The following is a 16,914-nucleotide window of genomic DNA, read 5'->3' as shown; positions in this document are numbered from 1 at the left end:
TCTCCTCTCCTCTCCTCTCCTCTCCTCTGCTCTCCTCTCCTCTCCTCTCCTCTCTCCTCTCCTCTCCTCTCCTCTCCCTCTCCTCTCTCCCTCTCCTCTCCTCTCCTCTCCTCTCCTCTCCTCTCTCCTCTCCTCTCCTCTCCTCTCCCCTCCTACTCACATATCTCTCTGTGTGTGTTGTTTTTCTCCCTTCCCAGTAGACCTTGCCTTGGACACCCTATAATATAATACTGACACTCTTGTTTCCTCTCGCTCCCCCTCTCTCTATCCCTCTCTCTGTCCCTCACACTAGTCTCGCTCCCCCTCTTTCTATCCCTCACACCATCTCTCTCTATCCCTCTCTCTATCCCTCACACTATCTCTCTCGCTCTCCCTCTCTCTATCTCTCTCTATCCCTCTCTCTGTCCTCACACTATCTCTCTTTCTCTCTATCCCTCACACTATCTCTCCCTCTCTCTATCCCTCACACTATCTCTCCCTCTCTCTATCCCTCATCCCTCACACTATCTCTCTCGCTCTCCCTCTCTCTATCTCTATCTCTATCCCTCTCTCTATCCCTCACACTATCTCTCCCTCTCTCTATCCCTCTATGTGGTGCGCAGGATGTCGATGGTTTAATAAATGTTTTTGAGGTGTATTGGGGAGCGACCTCTCAGAGGTCTTTCTGGAGTCCTTTAAGAACTCAGTTACCAGCCAGCTGCCAGCGAGTACTGTCACTACTGCCGAAGAAGGAGGACTTAGCTCTACTGAAGAACTGGAGGCTGGTGCTGTTGCTATGCCTAGATTACAAAATATTGTCCAAGTGTTTGGCTTATGGCTTTAAAAGTTGTTTGGACACCATAGTTCACAGACACCAGGCATACCGTGCCTGAGTGGAAAATAATGGATGACATTTTTGTTTTGAGAGATGTTTTAGACATGACTAGGATGTCTTCTCAGGATCTGGGACTCATTTAGATAGACCATGAAGAAGCTTTTAATAGTGTCACGCCTATCAATCTATCAATCAATCAAATGTATTTATAAAGCCCTTCTTACATCAGCTGATGTCGCAAAGTGCTGTACAGAAACCCAGCCTAAAACCCCCAACAGCAAGCAATGCAGGTGTAGAAGCACGATGGCTAGGAAAAACTCCCTAGAAAGGCCAAAACCGAGGAAGAAACCTAGAGAGGAACCAGGTTCTGAGGGGTGGCCAGTCCTCTTCTGGCTGTGCGGGTGGAGATTATAACAGAACATGGCCAAGATGTTCAAATATTCAAAGATGACCAGCATGGTCCAATAATAATAATCACAGTGGTTGTCAAATGGCTCAAGTCCTCCGAGAGAAAGAGAGAGAGAGAATTAGAGAGAGCGTACTTAAATTCACACAGGACACCGGATAAGACAGGAGAAATACTCTAGATATAACAGACTGACCCTAGCCCCCCGACACATAAACTACTGCACCATAAATACTGGAGGCTGAGACAGGAGGGGTTGGGAGACACTGTCGCCCCGTCCGACGATACCCCCGGAAAGGGCCAAACAGGAAGGATATAACCCCACCCACTTTGCCAAAGCACAGCCCCCACACCACTTGAGGGAAATCTTCAACCACCAACTTACCATCCTGAGACAAGGCCGAGTATAGCCCACAACTTACCATCCTGAGACAAGGCCGAGTATAGCCCACAAAGATCTCTGCCACGGCACAACCCAAGGGGGGGGGGGGTGGCACCAACCCAGACAGGATGATCACATCAGTGACTCAACCCACTCAGGTGACCCACCCCTCCCAGGGACGGCATGGAAAGGGCCAGTAAGCCAGTGACTCACCCCTCCCAGGGACGGCATGGAAGAGCACCAGTAAGCCAGTGACTCAGCCCCTGTAATAGGGTTAGAGGCAGAGAATCCCAGTGGAGAGGGGAACCGGCCAGGCAGAGACAGCAAGGGCGGTTCATTGCTCCAGTGCCTTTCTGTTCACCTTCACACTCCTGGGCCAGACTACACTCAATCATATGACCTACTGAAGAGATGAGTCTTCAATAAAGACTTAAAGGTTGAGACCGAGTCTGCGTCTCTCAAATGGATAGGCAGACCATTCCATAAAATGTAGCTCTGTAGGAGAAAGCCCTGCCTACAGCTGTTTGCTTAGAAATTCTAGGGACAATTAGGAGGCCTGCGTCTTGTGACCGTAGCGTACGTGTAGGTACGGCAGGACCAAATCAGAGAGATAGGTAGGAGCAAGCCCATGTAATGCTTTGTAGGTTAGCAGTAAAACCTTGAAATCAGCCCTTGCCTTGACAGGAAGCCAGTGTAGAGAGGCTAGCACTGGAGTAATATGATCAAATGTACTGGTTCTAGTCAGGATTCTAGCAGCCGTATTTAGCACGAACCAAAGTTTATTTAGTGCTTTATCCAGGTATCCGGAAAGTAGAGCATTGCAGTAGTCTAACCTAGAAGTAACAAAAGCATGGATTCATTTTTCTGCATCATTTTTGGACAGAAAGTTTCAGAATTTTGAAATGTTACGTAGATGGAAAAAAGTTGTCCTTTGACACAATCTTGATATGTTCGTCAAAAGAGAGATCAGGGTCCAGAGTAACGCCGAGGTCCTTCACAGTTTTATTTGAGACGACTGTACAACCATTAAGATTAATTGTCAGATTCAACAGGAGATCTCTTTGTTTCTTGGGACCTAGAACAAGCATCTCTGTTTTGTCCGAGTTTAAAAGTAGAACGTTTGCAGCCATCCACTTCCTTATGTCTGAAACACATGCTTCTAGCAAGGGCAATTTTGGGGCTTCACCATGTTTCATTGAAATGTACAGCTGTGTGTCATCCGCATAGCAGTGAATGTTAACATTATGTTTCCGAATGACATCACCAAGAGGTAAAATATAAAGTGAAAACAATAGTGGTCCTAAAACAGAGCATTAAGGAACACTGACATTTACAGTTGATTTGTTGGAGGACAAACCATCCACAGAGACAAATTGATTTCTTTCCGACAGATAAGATCTAACCCAGGCCAGAACTTGTCCGTGTAGAGCGATTTGGGTTTCCAATCTCTCCAAAACAATGTGGGGATTTATGGTATCAAAAGCAGCACTAAGGTCTAGGAGCACGAGGACAGATGCAGAGCCTTGGTCTGAAGCCATTAAAAGGTCATTTACCACCTTCACAAGTGCAGTCTCAGTGCTATGATGGGGTCTGAAACCAGACTGAAGCATTTTGTATACATTGTTTGTCTTCAGGAAGGCATAGGGTCCAGTATGCAGCTTGAAGGTTTAGAGGGCATAATTATTTTCATCAATGTGAAGAGATATAGTACAAAAAAAATGAGTGTCTCCCTTGATCCTAGTTCCTGGCAGAGTTGTGCAGACTCAGGACAACTGAACTTTGGAGGAATATGCAGATTTAAAGAGGAGTCCGTAATTTGCTTTCTAATGATCGTGATCTTTTCCTCAAAGAAGTTCATGAATTTATCACTGCTGAAGTGAAAGCCATCTTCTCTTGGGGAATGCTGCTTTTTAGTTAGCTTTGTGACAGTATCAAAAATAAATTTTGGATTGTTCTTATTTTCTTCAATTAAGTTGGGAAAATAGGATGATCGATCAGCAGTGAGGGCTCTTCGATACTGCTTTTTAGTTAGCTTAGAACATTGAAATGTTGTTGGGAATGTTGTTTTTTGTTAGCTTTGCGACAGTATCAAAAATACATTTAGCATTGTTCTTGTTTTCCTCAATTAAGTTGGAAAAATAGGATGATCGAGCAGCAGTGAGGGCTCTTCGATACTGCACGGTACTGTCTTTCCAAGCTAGTCAGAAGACTTCCAGTTTGGCATTGTGCCATTTCCATTCCAATTTTCTGGAAGCTTGTTTCAGAGCTCGGGTATTTTGTGTACCAGGGAGCTAGTTTTTTATGACAAATATTTTTTGTTTTTAGGGGTGCGACTGCATCTAGGGTATTGCGCAAGGTTAAATTGAGTTCCTCAGTTAGGTGGTTAACTGATTTTTGTATTCTGACGTCCTTGGGTAGGCAGAGGGAGTCTGGAAGGGCATCTAGGAATCTTTGGATTATCTGAGAATTTATAGCACGACTTTTGGCTATCTGTTTAGAACCATGGAAGCTTCTGATATAGTGTCATGGCTATCTGTTTAGAGCCATGGAAGCTTCCGATAAACAGATAGTCATGACAATCTGTTTAAGATTATGGAAGCTTCTGATAGAGTGTCATGACTATCTGTTTAGAACCACGGAAGCTTCTGATAGAGTGTCATGACTATCTGTTTAGAACCACGGAAGCTTCTGATAGAGAGTGTCATTGCTATCTGTTTAGAACCATGGAAGCTTCTGATAGAGTGTCATGACTATCTGTTTAGAGCCATGGAAGCTTCCGATAAACAGATAGTCATGACAATCTGTTTAAGATTATGGAAGCTTCTGATAGAGTGTCATGACTATCTGTTTAGAACCACGGAAGCTTCTGATAGAGAGTGTCATTGCTATCTGTTTAGAACCATGGAAGCTTCTGATAGAGTGTCATGACTATATGTTTAGGACCATGTAAGCTTCTGGCCTGGGTACTGGGTTTAGGTCATTGGTCAAGTTATTATTGGTGATCCATCTAAATCCATTCCATTTCATCCATTTCCACACTTTGGAAAACAGAGAAATTCCTCTCCTTCCCTACCCAAGCAAGTCATACTGAACTCTGACATCAGTATTTAAAAAAAAAGAGATGCCTTTAATCAACATTTTATGTCTGCCATTTTTGTTTTATTTGAAAGAAATATTGGTTTAATATACCCGGGTCAGTCAGTAAACTGCTCGTCCTTCTCCCGGTCCCCAGTCGACTTGATAGAGGACCAGACAAACCCCCCAGTGAATCCTTGTACTCTCTGGAGCAGCTGTCTACTTTTGATGTATTGGAACAACTACTTACGATCGATGTTAAATTATCTGCTGATATGATTGATTCCTTCTTATTACAGCTTTCTGCTCCATTGATTGCTGAAGCATTAACACATATTTTTTACTTGACAGTTATATAGAGTTCATCCCTAGAGTTTGGAAGGAGGCCCATTTACTTCCTCTACATAAAGGTGGCAACCCGAGTGATCTAAATAATTATCGTCCCATTTCCAAACTCTCTGTTGCCGAGCAACAATCCTGGAATTATTGATTAATACTCAGCTTAGATCCCTTTAACTGCTACATATCGTCTGAATGTAAACCAGGACATAGTACCACCTCTGATACTGCTACATATCGTCTGAATGTAAACCAGGACATAGTACCACCTCTGATACTGCTACATATCGTCTGAATGTAAACCAGGACATAGTACCACCTCTGATACTGCTACATATCGTCTGAATATAAACCAGGACATAGTACCACCTCTGATACTGCTACATATCGTCTGAATATAAATCAGTCAGGGTTCAGACCAGGACATAGTACCACCTCTGATACTGCTACATATCGTCTGAATATAAACCAGTCAGGGTTCAGACCAGGACATAGTACCATCTCTGATACTGTTACATATCGTCTGAATATAAACCAGTCAGAGTTCAGACCAGGACATAGTACCATCCCTGATACTGCTATGGTTTTAAATGTCATACATTGTTTAGATACAAAGAAACACTGTGCTGCCCTTTTCATTGACCTGTCCAAGATTGTCAACAAGGCTGGATCACACCTTACTTAGAAACTCTCTACAATTGGCTTAGGTCGCGCTGCTTGTAGCTGGTTTCAGAATTATTTAAAAGACAGAACACAGTGTGTACTTACTGATGGTGTTAAAATAAGATTTCTAGACGCAAAACGTGTCCCGCAGGGTTCGATTCTTGGTCCTGTTCTTTTCACTATTTATATTAACAGCATTGGTCTGTACAAAACTGTAACTTTCATCTGTAAGCAGATGCCACTGTTGTATACACTACTGCCCCTATGGCAGCTCAGGCTCTGTTGACTCTTCAATCTGCTTTTACTACCTTGCAGAAAGCCTTGGTTGACCTGAAGTTGGTACTAAATGCTGGGAAAACCAAGTACATGTTATTTTCCAAATCATGTAATAATGTAGCTGATGATTTGTGCATAAGTACGTTAGATGGTGCCCCCATTGATCGTGTCACCGCCTATACATTTATGGGCATCTGGATTGACTAAAAGCTATCTTTTAAAAAGCATCTGGAATGACTAAAAGCTCTCTTTTAAAAAGCATCTGGAATGACTAAAAGCTCTCTTTTAAAAAGCATCTGGAATGACTAAAAGCTATCTTTTAAAAAGCATCTGGATTGACTAAAAGCTCTCTTTTAAAAAGCATCTGGAATGACTAAAAGCTATCTTTTAAAAAGCATCTGGATTGACTAAAAGCTCTCTTTTAAAATATGGATTGACATCTGGATTGACTAAAAGCTATCTTTTAAAAAGCATCTGGATTGACTAAAAGCTCTCTTTTAAAAAGCATCTGGAATGACTAAAAGCTATCTTTTAAAAAGCATCTGGATTGACTAAAAGCTCTCTTTTAAAAAGCATCTGGAATGACTAAAAGCTCTCTTTTAAAAAGCATCTGGAATGACTAAAAACTATCTTTTAAAAGCATGTTGACAAGTCAGTCAAGGAATTAAGAATGAAGTTGGGCATCTTCTATAGGAATAGGGCCTTTAATAAAATATTAGAGATCATTCAGTCGACATGTATTCCTGTTATAGATTATGGTGATATTATATGCATGAATACAGCTCCCAGTGTTTTGAAGCCAATGGACATGATTTATCATAGCGCACTTCGTTTTATAACATCTGACAGTAATGCCACTCACCACTGAATCGTTTATCATGGAGTTGGTTGGACCTCACCACTGAATCGTTTATCATGGAGTTGGTTGGACATCACCACTGAATCGTTTATCATGGAGTTGGTTGGACCTCACCACTGAATCGTTTATCATGGAGTTGGTTGGACCTCACCACTGAATTGTTTATCATGAGATTGGTTGGACCTCACCACTGAATCGTTTACCATGGAGTTGGTTGGACCTCACCACTGAATCGTTTACCATGGAGTTGGTTGGACCTCACCACTGAATTGTTTATCATGGAGTTGGTTGGACCTCACCACTGAATCGTTTACCATGGAGTTGGTTGGACCTCACCACTGAATCGTTTACCATGGAGTTGTTTGGACCTCACCACTGAATATGTTTATCATGAGGTGGTTGGACCTCACCACTGAATCCTTTACCATGGAGTTGGTTGGACCTCACCACTGAATCGTTTACCATGGAGTTGGTTGGACCTCACCACTGAATTGTTTATCATGGAGTTGGTTGGACCTCACCACTGAATCGTTTACCATGGAGGAGTTGGTTGGACCTCACCACTGAATCGTTTACCATGGAGTTGGTTGGACCTCACCACTGAATCGTTTATCATGGAGTTGGTTGGACCTCACCACTGAATCGTTTACCATGGAGTTGGTTGGACCTCACCACTGAATCGTTTATCATGGAGTTGGTTGGACATCACCACTGAATCGTTTATCATGGAGTTGGTTGGACCTCACCACTGAATCGTTTACCATAGTTGGTTGGACCATGAATCGAGTTGGTTGAACCTCACCACTGAATTGTTTATCATGGAGTTGGTTGGATCTCACCACTGAATCGTTTACCATGGAGTTGGTTGGACCTCACCACTGAATTGTTTATCATGAGGTTGGTTGGACCTCACCACTGAATCCTTTACCATGGAGTTGGTTGGACCTCACCACTGAATCATTTACCATGGAGTTGGTTGGACCTCACCACTGAATTGTTTATCATGGAGTTGGTTGGACCTGACCACTGAATCGTTTATCGTTTACCATGGAGTTGGTTGGACCTCACCACTGAATCGTTTACCATGGAGTTGGTTGGACCTCACCACTGAATCGTTTATCATGGAGTTGGTTGGACCTCACCACTGAATCGTTTACCATGGAGTTGGTTGGTTGGACCTCACCACTGAATCATTTATCATGGAGTTGGTTGGACCTCACCACTGAATCGTTTATCATGGAGTTGGTTGGACCTCACCACTGAATCGAATTTATCATGGAGTTGGTTGGACCTCACCACTGAATCCTTTACCATGGAGTTTATCATGGAGTTGGTTGGACCTCACCACTGAATCCTTTATCATGGAGTTGGTTGGACCTCACCACTGAATCGTTTACCATGGAGTTGGTTGGACCTCACCACTGAATCGTTTACCATGGAGTTGGTTGAACCTCACCACTGAATTGTTTATCATGAATTGTTTATCATGAGTTGGTTGGACCTCACCACTGAATTGTTTATCATGAGGTTGGTTGGACCTCACCACTGAATCGTTGGTTGGACCTCACCACTGAATCGTTTACCATGGAGTTGGTTGGACCTCACCACTGAATTGTTTATCATGGAGTTGGTTGGACCTCACCACTGAATCGTTTACCATGGAGTTGGTTGGACCTCACCACTGAATCGTTTATCATGGAGTTGGTTGGACCTCACCACTGAATTGTTTACCATGGAGTTGGTTGGACCTCACCACTGAATCGTTTACCATGGAGTTGGTTGAATCGTTTACCTCACCACTGAATCGTTTATCATGGAGTTGGTTGGACCTCACCACTGAATCGTTTACCATGGAGTTGGTTGGACCTCACCACTGAATCATTTATCATGGAGTTGGTTGGACCTCACCACTGAATCGTTTATCATGGAGTTGGTTGGACCTCACCACTGAATCGTTTATCATGGAGTTGGTTGAATCGACCTCACCACTGAATCCTTTACCATGGAGTTGGTTGGACCTCACCACTGAATCCTTTATCATGGAGTTGGTTGGACCTCACCACTGAATCGTTTATCGTTTACCATGGAGTTGGTTGGACCTCACCACTGAATCGTTTACCATTGAGTTGGTTGAACCTCACCACTGAATTGTTTATCATGGAGTTGGTTGGACCTCACCACTGAATTGTTTATCATGAGGTTGGTTGGACCTCACCACTGAATCGTTTACCATGGAGTTGGTTGGACCTCACCACTGAATCGTTTACCATGGAGTTGGTTGGACCACCACTCACCACTGAATTGTTTATCATGGAGTTGGTTGGACCTCACCACTGAATCGTTTACCATGGAGTTGGTTGGACCTCACCACTGAATCACCACTGAATTTATCATGGAGTTGGTTGGACCTCACCACTGAATCGTTTACCATGGAGTTTTGGACCATGGAGTTGGTTGGACCTCACCACTGAATCGTTTACCATGGAGTTGGTTGGACCTCACCACTGAATCGTTTATCATGGAGTTGGTTGGACCTCACCACTGAATCCTTTACCATGGAGTTGGTTGGACCTCACCACTGAATCGGAGTTTATCATGGAGTTGGTTGGACCTCACCACTGAATCGTTTATCATGGAGTTGGTTGGACCTCACCACTGAATCGTTTATCATGGAGTTGGTAGGACCTCACCACTTAATCGTTTATCATGTAGTTGGTTGGACCTCACCACTGAATCATTTATCATGGAGTTGGTTGGACCTCACCACTGAATCCTTTACCATGGAGTTGGTTGGACCTCACCACTGAATCATTTATCATGTAGTTCAACCAAGTGTACCCATGATCCCACATACGCTGAGCACTTATTGATGGCTTTTCCTTCACTGTGCAGACCAATTCACCTCAAACCATCTCAATTGGGTTGAGGTCGGGTGATTGTGGAGTCCAGGTCATCTGATGCAGCACTCCATCACCTTCCATTGTCATAAATTAGCTGTGTTGAAAAACAAATGATAGTCCCACTAAGCGCAAACCAGATCGCAGAATTGCAGAATGCTGTGGTAGCCATGCCTGTTAAGTGTGCTTGTCACCATCACACCTCCTCCTCCATGCTTCACGCTGGGAACCACATAAGCGGACATAATCCATTCATCTACTCTGCCTCTCACAAAGGCTTGGCGGTTGGAACCAAAAATATCAAATTTGGACTCATTCGACCAAAATGACAGATTTCCACCGGTCCATTGCTCGTGTTTCTTGGCCCAGGCAAGTCTCTTCTTCTTATTGGTGACCTTTAGTAGTGGTTTCTTTGCAGCAATTTGACCAATAAGGTCTGATTCACACAGTCTCCTCTAAACGTTGATGTTGAGATGTGTCTGTTACTTTAACACTGTGAAGCATTTATTTTGCTGCAATTTCTGAGGCTGTAATGAACTTATCCTCTGCAGGTAACTCTCTTCCTTTCCTGTGGCGGTCCTCAGAGACAGTTTCATCATAGCGCTTGATGGTTTTGGCAACTGCACTAGAAGAAACTTTCAACGTTGTAATTTTCCGGATTCACTGACAATGTCTTAAAGTAACGATGGACTGTCGTTTCTCTTTGCTTATTTGAGCTGTTCCATAATATGGACTTTAACTTTAACTTTACCAAATAGGGCTATCTTCTGTATACCACCCTACCTTGTCACAACACAACTGATTGGCTCAAATGCATTAAGAAGGAAAGAAAGTCCACAAATGAACTTTTAACAACAAAAAAATAACTGTTAATTGAAATGCATTCCAGGTGACTACCTCATGAAGCTGGTTGAGAGAATGGCAAGAGTTTGAGAAGATGTCATCAAGGCAAAGGGTGGCTATTTGAAGAATCTCAAATATAAAATATGTTTTAATTTGTTTAACCCTTTTTTGGTTACTACATGATTCCATATGTGCTATTACATAGTTTTGATGTCTTCACTATTATTCTACAACATATAAAATAGTAAAAATAAAGAAAAACCCTGGAATGAGTAGGTGTTTCCTAACATTTGACTGGTACTGTACATATAGGTAGGGATAAAGTGACTAGGCAAGATAATAAACAGTAGTAGAAGCATGTGTGATGTGTCAAAAGACTGAAAATGATCATTTGAATTCTAGTGATATTATGTCTGATTTCACAAACTGTGTAAAGTTTGTTTAGGTAGGTATAATCTAGAGCCAAGCCTGTTGATTTTCAATCTCAGGGTATGCTGCTATTGACCCACTTGTTGAATTATGCAAGAGAACGGGACAACAACAGTAATTAACAAGGCAGTACAGACAGTACAGGCAGTACAGACAGTACAGGCAGTACAGGCAGTACAGACAGTACAGGCAGTACAGGCAGTACAGACAGTACAGACAGTACAGACAGTACAGGCAGTACAGACAGTACAGGCAGTACAGACAGTACAGACAGTACAGACAGTACAGACAGTACAGACAGTACAGGCAGTACAGACAGTACAGACAGTACAGGCAGTACAGACAGTACAGACAGTACAGACAGTGTAGACGTTTTCGTGTGAAGACCGATTTTTTCCAGGGCGAACGGGGGATTGAGATGCAAATCAGAGAGCTGTAGCTCTTTCCAGGGTGACACGGGGGACAAACAGATTGAGATGCAGCCCATGGTGTATCTCAATGTGACAAACAGAGCTGTAGCTCTTTCCAGGGCGACTGTAGCTCTTTCCAGGGTGACGGGGATTGAGATGCAGCCCATGGTGTATCTCAATGTGACAAACAGAGCTGTAGCTCTTTCCAGGGTGACAGCCCATGGGGTGACAAACAGAGCTGAGATGCAGCCCATGGTGTATCTCAATGTGACAAACAGAGCTGTAGCTCTTTGCCAGGGTATCTCAATGTGGCAAACAGAGCTGTAGGGGTGATTGAGATGCAGCCCATGGTGTATCTCAATGTGACAAACAGAGCTGTAGCTCTTTCCAGGGTGACACGGGGGGGATTGAGATGCAGCCCATGGTGTATCTCAATGTGACAAACAGAGCTGTAGCTCTTTCCAGGGCGACACGGGGGATTGAGATGCAGCCCATGGTGTATCTCAATGTGACAAACAGAGCTGTAGCTCTTTCCAGGGCGACACGGGGGATTGAGATGCAGCCCATGGTGTATCTCAATGTGACAAACAGAGCTGTAGCTCTTTCCAGGGCGACACGGGGATTGAGATGCAGCCCATGGTGTATCTCAATGTGACAAACAGAGCTGTAGCTCTTTCCAGTAGGCAGCTCTTTCCAGGGCGACACGGGGATTGAGATGCAGCCCATCTCAATGTGACAAACAGAGCTGTAGCTCTTTCCAGGGCGACACGGGGATTGCGACACGGGGCTGTAGCTCTTTCCAGGGCGACACGGGGATTGAGATGCAGCCCATGGTGTATCTCAATGTGACAAACAGAGCTGTAGCTCTTTCCAGGGCGACACGGGGGATTGAGATGCAGCCCATGGTGTATCTCAATGTGACAAACAGAGCTGTAGCTCTTTCCAGGGCGACACGGGGGATTGAGATGCAGCCCATGGTATATCTCAATGTGACAGTTTTAAACAGCTTAAACACAATGTTCCATACCGGTGTGTCAATAGAAGGGGTTATTCATGGCTGCGATAGGGTGGATCAACAACATTGTAGTTACTTACTTAATGACAGAGTGAAAAGAAGGTACAGAATAAGGCGGCAAGTCAATAAAGTAAAATTTCAAAAAATGTGGGAAAATTACTTTAAGTTGTAAGTCAAAAAATGTGGGGGAAAAAATTACTTTGTTGTAAGTCAAAAGCTTTACGTTCGGGGGAAATCCAACACAACACATCACTGAATACCACTATTCATATTTTCAAGATGCATCATGTTATGAGCATGCTTGCCATCGTCAAGGACTAGGGAGGTTTTTCGGATAAAAAATAAATGGAATTTAGCTAAGTACAGGCAAAATCCCAGAGAAAAACCTGGTTCAGTCTGCCTTCAAACAGACACTGGGAGACAAATAAATTCACCTTTTTTAGCAGGACAATATGGTTCTCCAGCGTATCCTGGAGCCCCGTGTACTATCTGTCTCTTGTGCATCTGGGTCATATCCTGAGTCGTGATACAATAACCTAAAACACACTGGAGTTGTTGTTCCTGAGTGGCCTACTTACAGTTTTGACTTTAATCAACTTGAAAATATATGGCAAGACTTAAATGGCTGTCCAGCAATGATCAGGAACCAACTTGACAGAGCTTGAAGATTTTTAAAAAAGAGAATAATGTTAAAATAGTGTACAATCCAGGTGTGCAAAGCTCTTAGAGATTACTCAGAAAGACTCACATCTGTGTATACTGTATTCTATACCATCTATTGCATCTTGTCTATGCCGCTCGGTCAACGCTCATTCATATATTTATATGTACAAATTCGTATTCCATCCCTTTACTTAGATTTGTGTGTATGAGGTAGTTGTTGGGGAATTGTTAGATTACTTGTTAGATATTGTCAGAACTAGAAGCACAAGCATTTCGCTACACTCACATTATCATCTGCTGACCATGTGTATGTGACCAATACAATTTGATTTGATTTGAGCTGTAATAAATCAAATCAAATCAAATCAAATTTTATTTGTCACATACACATGGTTAGCAGATGTTAATGCGAGTGTAGCGAAATGCTTGTGCTTCTAGTTCCGACAATGCAGTAATAACCAACAAGTAATCTAACTAACAATTCCAAAACTACTGTCTTATACACAGTGTAAGGGGATAAAGAATATGTACATAAGGATATATGAATGAGTGATGGTACAGAGCAGCATAGGCAAGATACAGTAGATGATATCGAGTACAGTATATACATATGAGATGAGTATGTAAACAAAGTGGCATAGTTAAAGTGGCTAGTGATACATGTATTACATAAGGATACAGTCGATGATATAGAGTACAGTATATACGTAAGCATATGAGATGAATAATGTAGGGTAAGTAACATTATATAAGGTAGCATTGTTTAAAGTGGCTAGTGATATATTTACATCATTTCCCATCAATTCCCATTATTAAAGTGGCTGGAGTTGAGTCAGTGTCATTGACAGTGTGTTGGCAGTAGCCACTCAATGTTAGTGGTGGCTGTTTAACAGTCTGATGGCCTTGAGATAGAAGCTGTTTTTCAGTCTCTCGGTCCCAGCTTTGATGCACCTGTACTGACCTCGCCTTCTGGATGATAGCGGGGTGAACAGGCAGTGGCTCGGGTGGTTGATGTCCTTGATGATCTTTATGGCCTTCCTGTAACATCGGGTGGTGTAGGTGTCCTGGAGGGCAGGTAGTTTGCCCCCGGTGATGCGTTGTGCAGACCTCACTACCCTCTGGAGAGCCTTACGGTTGAGGGCGGAGCAGTTGCCGTACCAGGCGGTGATACAGCCCGCCAGGATGCTCTCGATTGTGCATCTGTAGAAGTTTGTGAGTGCTTTTGGTGACAAGCCGAATTTCTTCAGCCTCCTGAGGTTGAAGAGGCGCTGCTGCGCCTTCTTCACGATGCTGTCTGTTTGAGTGGACCAATTCAGTTTGTCTGTGATGTGTATGCCGAGGAACTTAAAACTTGCTACCCTCTCCACTACTGTTCCATCGATGTGGATGGGGGTGTTCCCTCTGCTGTTTCCTGAAGTCCACAATCATCTCCTTAGTTTTGTTGACGTTGAGTGTGAGGTTATTTTCCTGACACCACACTCCGAGGGCCCTCACCTCCTCCCTGTAGGCCGTCTCGTCGTTGTTGGTAATCAAGCCTACCACTGTTGTGTCGTCCGCAAACTTGATGATTGAGTTGGAGGCGTGCGTGGCCACGCAGTCGTGGGTGAACAGGGAGTACAGGAGAGGGCTCAGAACGCACCCTTGTGGGGCCCCAGTGTTGAGGATCAGCGGGGAGGAGATGTTGTTGCCTACCCTCACCACCTGGGGGCGGCCCGTCAGGAAGTCCAGTACCCAGTTGCACAGGGCGGGGTCGAGACCCAGGGTCTCGAGCTTGATGACGAGCTTGGAGGGTACTATGGTGTTGAATGCCGAGCTGTAGTCGATGAACAGCATTCTCACATAGGTATTCCTCTTGTCCAGATGGGTTAGGGCAGTGTGCAGTGTGGTTGAGATTGCATCGTCTGTGGACCTATTTGGGCGGTAAGCAAATTGGAGTGGGTCTAGGGTGTCAGGTAGGGTGGAGGTGATATGGTCTTTGACTAGTCTCTCAAAGCACTTCATGATGACGGATGTGAGTGCTACGGGGCGGTAGTCGTTTAGCTCAGTTACCTTAGCTTTCTTGGGAACAGGAACAATGGTGGACCTCTTGAAGCATGTGGGAACAGCATTCTGGTATAGGGATTGATTGAATATGTCCGTAAACACACTGGCCAGCTGGTCTGCGCATGCTCTGAGGACGCGGCTGGGGATGCCGTCTGGGCCTGCAGCCTTGCGAGGGTTAACACGTTTAAATGTCTTACTCACCTCGGCTGCAGTGAAGGAGAGACCGCATGTTTTCATTGCAGGCCGTGTCAGTGGCACTGTATTGTCCTCAAAGCGGGCAAAAAAGTTATTTAGTCTGCCTGGGAGCAAGACATCCTGGTCCGTGACTGGGCTGGATTTCTTCCTGTAGTCCGTGATTGACTGTAGACCCTGCCACATGCCTCTTGTGTCTGAGCCGTTGAATTGAGATTCTACTTTGTCTCTGTACTGACGCTTAGCTTGTTTAATAGCCTTGCGGAGGGAATAGCTGCACTGTTTGTATTCAGTATACATGTTACCAGACACCTTGCCCTGATTAAAAGCAGTGGTTCGCGCTTTCAGTTTCACACGAATGCTGCCATCAATCCACGGTTTCTGGTTAGGGAATGATTTAATCATTGCTATGGGAACGACATCTTCAACGCACGTTCTAATGAACTCGCACACCGAATCAGCGTGTTCGTCAATGTTGTTATCTGACGCAATACGAAACATCTCCCAGTCCACGTGATGGAAGCAGTCTTGGAGTGTGGAGTCAGCTTGGTCAGACCAGCGTTGAACAGACCTCAGCGTGGGAGCCTCTTGTTTTAGTTTCTGTCTGTAGGCAGGGATCAACAAAATGGAGTCGTGGTCAGCTTTTCCGAAAGGGGGCGGGGCAGGGCCTTATATGCGTCGCGGAAGTTAGAGTAACAATGATCCAAGGTCTTTCCACCCCTGGTTGCGCAATCGATATGCTGATAAAATTTAGGAGTCTTGTTTTCAGATTAGCCTTGTTAAAATCCCCAGCTACAATGAATGCAGCCTCCGGATAAATCGTTTCCAGTTTGCAGAGAGTTAAATAAAGTTTGTTCAGAGCCATCGATGTGTCTGCTTGGGGGGATATATACGGCTGTGATTATAATCGAAGAGAATTCTCTTGGTAGATAATGCGGTCTACATTTGATTGTGAGGAATTCTAAATCAGGTGAACAGAAGGATTTGAGTTCCTGTATGTTTCTTTCATCACACCATGTCACGTTGGCCATAAGACATACGCCCCGCCCGTCTTCTTACCAGAAAGATGTTTGTTTCTGTCGGCGTGATGCGTGGAGAAACCCGCTGGCTGCACCGCCTCGGATAGCGTCTCTCCAGTGAGCCATGTTTCCGTGAAGCAAAGAACGTTACAGTCTCTGATGTCCCTCTGGAATGCTACCCTTGCTCGGATTTCATCAACCTTGTTGTCAAGAGACTGGACATTGGCAAGAAGAATGCTAGGGAGTGGTGCACGGTGTGCCCGTCTCCGGAGTCTGACCAGAAGACCGCCTCGTTTCCCTCTTTTTCTGAGTCGTTTTTTTGGGTCGCTGCATGGGATCCACTCCGTTGTCCTGTTTGTAAGGCAGAACACAGGATCCGCGTCGCGAAAAACATATTCTTGGTCGTACTGATGGTGAGTTGACGCTGATCTTATATTCAGTAGTTCTTCTCGACTGTATGTAATGAAACCTAAGATGACCTGGGGTACTAATGTAAGAAATAACACGTAAAAAAACAAAAAACTGCATAGTTTCCTAGGAACGCGAAGCGAGGCGGCCATCTCTGTCGGCGCCGGAAGTAGTCCGGCCA

This window comes from Oncorhynchus tshawytscha, unplaced genomic scaffold, assembly GCF_018296145.1.
Source record: "Oncorhynchus tshawytscha isolate Ot180627B unplaced genomic scaffold, Otsh_v2.0 Un_scaffold_15173_pilon_pilon, whole genome shotgun sequence".
In the NCBI taxonomy this organism is placed as follows: Eukaryota; Metazoa; Chordata; class Actinopteri; order Salmoniformes; family Salmonidae; genus Oncorhynchus; species Oncorhynchus tshawytscha.
Note: the sequence above shows the minus strand (reverse complement) of the source record.